Here is a 7,181-nt window from a genome sequence, read left to right as displayed (position 1 = left end):
TTGAGTGTTACATCTATTAATGCCAAGGTTGGGTGTTTTCCCATGGGAACACTGGATGCTAAAATCCAAAGAGATTTTCAGCTCAAGATGGCAGACTAGGAAATATATTTAATTTCTGTTCCTCCTGAAACCATATTTAAATAAAACTGTAGAAATACCAAAATTAATCAACCAATGAAAACCAAGACATTTTGGAAGTCATCAACCACAGAAAGATTTCAACACATTTCGAGACAGCAAACAATGAAGTGGAGGAGCCATGAATGAAATAATGTAGAAAAAAAGACTGACCCTAAGTAACCTGCACAAAGCCAGTCAGCTTTTGCTGACCTCTGGTTATAGTAAAGGGCAGAGGAATGAAGAGGGGCTGAAAGCAAGGAGACAAACGTCATTTTAGGAAAAACAGTTCATTTAATGAGCAGGGAACACTCAGCCTGCTGCCATACTAACTCATGAATTACAATGGATTGTTGGTAAGCAAGACAAGAAAACAGGGAAGAAACAAAAGAAACAAAAATCAAGACACTGTTTCTTACTGAACCCTTCTCAAATGAGTTTGAGGAATTATGGTTCAATGCCACAGCTGTAAATCATTTCTGCTCTTGGAGAGGTTACAAAGGGCTTATAATATTTACCCTTTTTTTTGTCAGTCAGAACTTAGGTGTGAGCAAAAGCTTTTGTGTCCTCCAACCCCAAAGTTTATTGGGGATGGAAGTCCAAATTGGCTGTGACATACCATGAAAAGAATCTCATGAGCAGAGGGTCAAACTACTTTTGGAATATTTGAATTATGCCCAGTGTTATTTTCAATAGGTTTTAAAATATATATATAAATACATTTTTACTGATCTATATGATTCTGGTTTCTGAAACTTCTGCATGTTACATGCGTGACACATAACACACAATGTCAGCCCCAGGAGACAGAAAACACTCCAATGAAGCAAACCAAAGAAACAAGTTTTAAACAAGGTCAAGTGGTGTGTAGACCAGGATTGTTCAATTCCTGCCTGTCATGCTGAAGCTTCCAGCTCCTGAATAACAACACATGCTTCCCTTGTCCTAGACACCCAAGAGTACGTCTCCTCTCTTGGGCATAAGAATCTCTAGAGTTACATATGTGTAGTAAAGAATGGACCCAGCTGGCATACTCACAATGACCAAATTCTGTTGATCGTACTTTATGCCAATACATCGCTCCACACTGAAGTTGCAATAAATGATATATTTGCTTTCTAGACATGAATGAGACGCCTTACTGGATATACTCCAGGAAGGCCAGAGAAGCTGGCTTCTCATCCATATGGAACAATTCACTGGTGAATTTCTTTCAGGATAGCCCATGATTTATCTAGAGTATCATCTTTACATATCTGGATCCTTCAAACTAGACAAAGGGAAAATACGGGCTTCAAGCCTCAATTAGAAATATGGAATGGTGCCATGCTGACAACTGGTGGTCCCTGACCTGTATCTTCTGAGATTAGAACACAGTGTGGTGGATGACCAATTCATGCGTTGAACAAAAGAAGACCTCCTACAGGGCAGTGTATCTGTTCGTTACAGGTATGGCACTTAGGGCTAAGTACCATAAGGACTACAAGCAAAAAAGAAAAACAAGTTACACATGAAACATATATGATAAGGAGGCACCACAGTCCAGAGCACGAGCTCTGGAATCACACAGGCGTGGTTCGAATCCCGGCTAAGCCACTACCATCTGTATACCCTGAAGGACAGGCCAAGGTTTAAGTGTTGTTTTACCAAATTTCAAAAAAGAAGTGAAGAAAGAACCTATCTGCCAGGAAGGGACATCATGAGGTGCAGCATCCAGTCGTATCAGGGCTCCATCAATTTCTTGACTTGCCCCCCATTTCTCCCCTCCCATCTACACTGCAATCTGCTTTCTGCCCCACTACTCTCGTGAAACTGATCTCCTTGAAACCCCCGATGATTTATCCATTGACAAGTCCAGGGGACTACTTCTCAATCCTTATCTATGTGACCGCCAAGCCGAGCTAGATCTTAAACAATGTCTCTGTCTTGAAAATCTCTTCCCTTGGCTTCTGCACTACCCAACCCTCCTGACAGCTTTCTGTCTCTTGGCACCCTCCCAGTGTCTTGCTGAGCTGATCTTCCTTGGGGTATTTCTTGGGGCTCTGTATTAGGCTCTCTGCTCTTCATCCTCTATGCCATCTCCCTGAAGGACCTCATCCTCTCCCCTAGTTTCAATTACCAGCTAAGTCTGTCTCCATCTAAGACCACTCTCTGCACCTTTCAATCTATATGACTTCCTGTAAAACGTCTCCATTTAAATGTCTCATAAGGCACCCCAAATCCAACACGTCCATATTACCGAATGTCCACTCAGAAAAACAGCCCGTGACAGGTAGTTCAATATGACAAATTTCATATGGTGATGAAAAAGCTAAAAGGCCAAATGGGATGATGAGACATCCCAGAGAGTTACAGCAGAGGAAACCACACCCACCACACTGCTGGGCTGGGGGGCAAAGAAGGAAGTGGGATTGTCACAGCTGCCATCCAGGAGCTGGAAGCACAGAGGGAGTGGCTTCCTGGTGGGGCAGCCACTCAGAGCAAAGCGGCCACCAGCCCTGCTGCAGCTGCCCCAACAGAGAGTGGAGGGCGAGGGAAAAATATGTTGGCTTCTCCCATCCCCCTGCCCTCCAACCTCTGGCCAATGTTTTCCATTGGCTGAACCTACCTGGAAAAGAGTTGGCGAGGAAATCTGGGCAATGGGGTTTGCAGGATCAGCCCTGTGACACGGAGCAGAGCAGTGGAAAGGCAGGGAGCCGGTCTGAGGCAAACAGGCAAATGACAGTGCAGTACCCACTTCTCCCTACCTCTCCTGTCCCACTGAGTGGAACCATCTTCATGCGTGACCTTTCTCTTCCCTCATCTCCCACATCTACCCATCCGTCGTCTAAGTAGCTCATCCATTCCACTCTCTTCCTCACAGCCACCGCCATCACTCACTATCGTTACTGCAGCAAACACTGCTCTGCCTTCTCCTATCTCCACACTCCCTCTTCTAATCAGTCACTACACTCCAGCCAGAAGGATTTTTCTCAAATGCGTATCTTATGTCACTCTGCCACTTCAAGTCCTACAACGGCTGGCCCATTGTGCTTAGGATCCAGTCCACATTCCATGGCAGGACTTCATCGCGTCTCCAGTCTCCCCTCCCCTGACATACTCCTCCACCCTCCACATTCCCACATCCTGAACCTCAGGTCCCTGAATTTCCTGGGCCAGCTCTCAAGTCAGGGCCTTCACACATGCTATTCTCTGTCTTCACAGAGCCCTTCCCTGTCCTGCACCTCTTCTGACTTAACCCCTCTTGTGTTGGCCTCAATGGCAGTGCTTCTAGGAAGACTTCCCTGGTCCTCCTCACCTGTGTTCCCTTGCACCCAACACTTTCCCCGGTGGTAGGGTTATCAGATTTAACAAATAAACCATGCAAGTTTAACCGGGTGTCCTGCATTTTATCTGCAACCCTACCTGATAGGCACTTGTCCCAGAGTATGACAACTGCATGTGGACATTTTAATTTCCCTACTAGGCTCCAAATGGCTAAGGATAATGATATTGTCAATACAATTCCCCATTTGGCTAACTACCTAGGTAAGGTTGGATGAATGGATCAGTGACTTGTGGATGGGAGTTTTTACTTGAAATCGTATAGAACTAGGCTTCAGCCCTAAACAGGAGAGATGCTTAAGAGACTAAAGGGAGGCTAATGACAATTACTCACCCAAGTGGAGGCTCCTAGGTTAGTTCTGGGCCAGCCTCTCAGGGTGTAAGAGAAGAACTTGGAGGTGGAAACTGTACACTAAAGGGAAATGACCAGAAGGTATGACTGGAAATGATTATTTAAAGCTTTCAGCCCGCACAAAGCTAACAGACTAACTTCAGCTGGTCTGGTGATTGCTCTGGCTCAGTTCTGAGTCCTTCACACAGCTGGAAAGTTTATGCTCCTGCTGCTGGGGTTAAAACAGTGGAAAAGGTCAGAAGGGTGATGCCAAGGATCATCGTACTCTTTTGACCTTGTGATGGTTTTCTAGTAGAAAGCTTAAATCTTGCTACTTTCAGACCTGGTACCCAAGGGCAAGTACGTAACAAATATGAAAAAAGTGAGAAAGGTGGAAGAAAGGCAAATTAGAGCGCACGATCTAAAGAGGCAGCCTCTACTGGCTGCAGACAAACCTCTATGCTGAAATGCAGGCCCAAATTTTCTCCCCTTTCAAGAAAAGACAGGCATCAAGTTGTTAATGTTTCATCTCATGATTTTTTTTTAATGTGCCCATTAAGCCAATAAGTATTAAATGGTTCAAAAGGAACACAACTATAAGTTTATTACTCCGTGCGGCCTTCCAACACTGTACCGTGGAATCAACATGTGTCTCCAGGCTGAGATTCCCCTCAACTTGCAAACCTCAGGCAGATGCTGATTCAAATCCCAGAAGCCTCCAGTTGAAAATCAACGTCTGAGATGCTCTGCGGAATCTAGGGAACCATTTGCTCATTTGCTCTGGGGCGAAATCTTCTATCAATATCAATCAGGCATGAATGTAGATAATTTTCCCATGCTATCAATATAGTCATTTATATGTTTAGTCAACATTTATTGAATATCGCATAGGGAAGGTTTGGTGGTCAGTAAACAGTGGAGAGAGGCCCAGGAAAAAAGGGGTACACTCAGGCTTGCAATCCAGCAGGTACACGCCTCTGCTGCCATACCAATTATTTATATACTTATCTACTATTTCCATCCTAGTTGGTTAACAGTCTCTGCCCCAGCCCTAGCCCTGTGGGCCTCAGACCCCATCAGTGGGCCACTCATCTGTGGCCACCTACAGCAAGGTGGTGCTTTCCTTGAGTCATCCTCCTTTGGCCACTTGTACTTCTGCCCTCTTTAGGGTACCATACTAGTTGTTCAATATTTTGAGCATCACACACCAACTCTCCTAAGAGAAAGTAAAGTGATAAATGTTCCCCCAAATGCTCACATGGCTTTTGTCTCTCCCTAACTTCTTTTCTTGATTAACTCCTGCTCAACCATTCAGATCTCAACTCAAATGTCACTTCCCATTTCGAGAACTGGACTGTGTCTCCCTGACATTCACTCTCACAGCTCTGTTCTTTCACTTCATATCTTGTATCCATTTGCTTATTTGTCTGCCTCCCTGATGAAGCTGTAAGCTCCGTAAGGGCAACAAAAAGCAGAACTGATTTGGCAAACTGCGCAGGCTTCTATATGGTTTATGTGGGATTGGCCACCTACCCAGCTCCAAGGATGGGTCCTGTTGTATTCCAGCCAGTTAGCATGTCCCTTCCTCCAGGTCCTACTCATTGGAACAGGAATGAGAACCTGACCTAAGCCAGCCCAAGCAGAGTGAGGCTGGACACTCTGGCAAGGAAAGCAGAGCTACAGACCTGTTCTAAAGAGGCAATGTCACCAATGTGGTTATCATGAAGCATGACACAAAGGAGGACAAAGACACAGGGTGTAAGAAAGGTGGCTCCAAAGAATACACACCATGGGCCTCTGGAGTAAACCAGATATGGGCTAGCCCTTGTCTTTGGACTGTTCAGTTACATCAACCTATATATATATATTTTGCTTTAGCCATTTGGGACCAAGGTTTCTATGTATTGTGACCAACAAAATCCTAACTGATATATCTTGCCCCTGAATCCACAAGAACCTTGCTCATGGAAGACACCATATCTTGAACAATATGCCACTGGGAGAACTGGAGATGGCTTAATGGGGGAAGCGACTGGGTAACATCAGCTGGAGCCTTAATTTGAACCTAGTTCTTTAGCAAATATGTTAGACTGCCCTAGATTTAAATTCATCAGAAATTCAGGAGTATTTTCCCTGCTGTGTTTTACAGCAGAATTGTTCCTGCCTGAGGTTATTAACCTGCTCACCTGTCATTTCCTAAGAACTCCTAAAGATTTCTGCTTCAGCCCCTGGACGTTCAACCTAAAGAACCTATGGTTTTAAACTGGGGAAAGGGAACAGGAAAGAACGATTCAGCCTCTAGCCGCTTTTTACTCTGCTGGATAAGATCATTATTTTTTCCTCCCAGAATGACCTGTAACTTCCTACATTTCTTACGTTTCAACTTCAAGTTTCATTTCTCTGGATGCCTACAACTTTTCACCTGGTTAGACGGAAGCCAAGATTTTACTTTTCTCTTGGGGGCTATTCTGCTGGGCTAGAGTCATTAGAAGCAACTTTAACTACAGGTTGTTATATATATCACATCTTTTAAAGCATAATCAGGCTATGTGGTTCATGATCTGGTTATTAGATTAAAGGTCTGTGTGGCCAAAGGGCTGTACTTCTACAACTATTGAGAAATAAACAACCTTGACTAGACAAGGAAGGAAAAGTCAGCAAGTTGGTCCCTATATCCTGATCAGGGGATTCTTTTCCTCCTTCCCTGATTCAGCAAAAAGCACAATTGCCCATTCTGTTCACATTCTCAAAATATGCTTGTTACTCTCAGAGCTCCTGGAATATATATCCTCCAACGATTGCCTTTTGTCAATGAACTGTTCTGCACACCTCCGCTGCTTATGTTTTAAGATTTTTTTTTTCCTTTGGGAGAGAGAAGAGTGGCTTGTAAAACTACTAGTGGAAAGTAAGCATTAAGAATCACTTCACCTTCTTCATCAAATAAATCCACCTGAATTACTGGTTCTATGAACCAGTATGTAATTCAAAAGTTTGATGAAGAACAGAATACTCTGAGTCTCAAAATATCTCTCCATAATTTACTTATTAACTACAAAGGGACAAATAATAACTTGACAGTGGAGAAAGTTCGTGGGCACCACCTTAACCAAGATGCTAATGAGACAGATGACCATCAGGGGTCTCCTGTAAGGATGCACAGAGAGACACGGCGTCACCTCTGTGGAACCCCATCCAAAGCACATAACATGAAACAACCATGAGGAAACAGAGGACAAACCCAGACCGAGGATCATTCTACACAACAACCAGCCTATACTCGTCACAAACTCTCAATAATATGAAGGACAAAGAGGCTGAAGAATTATTTCATACTTAGATCAAAGCGACATGAGAACTAAGTGCAATGCATGACTGTAGACTGGTTCCTGGCCTGAAAAAATTAGCCATT

The sequence above is a fragment of the Lipotes vexillifer genome, unplaced genomic scaffold (assembly GCF_000442215.2).
Source record: "Lipotes vexillifer unplaced genomic scaffold, Lipotes_vexillifer_v1.1 scaffold793, whole genome shotgun sequence".
Taxonomy (NCBI): domain Eukaryota; kingdom Metazoa; phylum Chordata; class Mammalia; order Artiodactyla; family Lipotidae; genus Lipotes; species Lipotes vexillifer.
Note: the sequence above shows the minus strand (reverse complement) of the source record.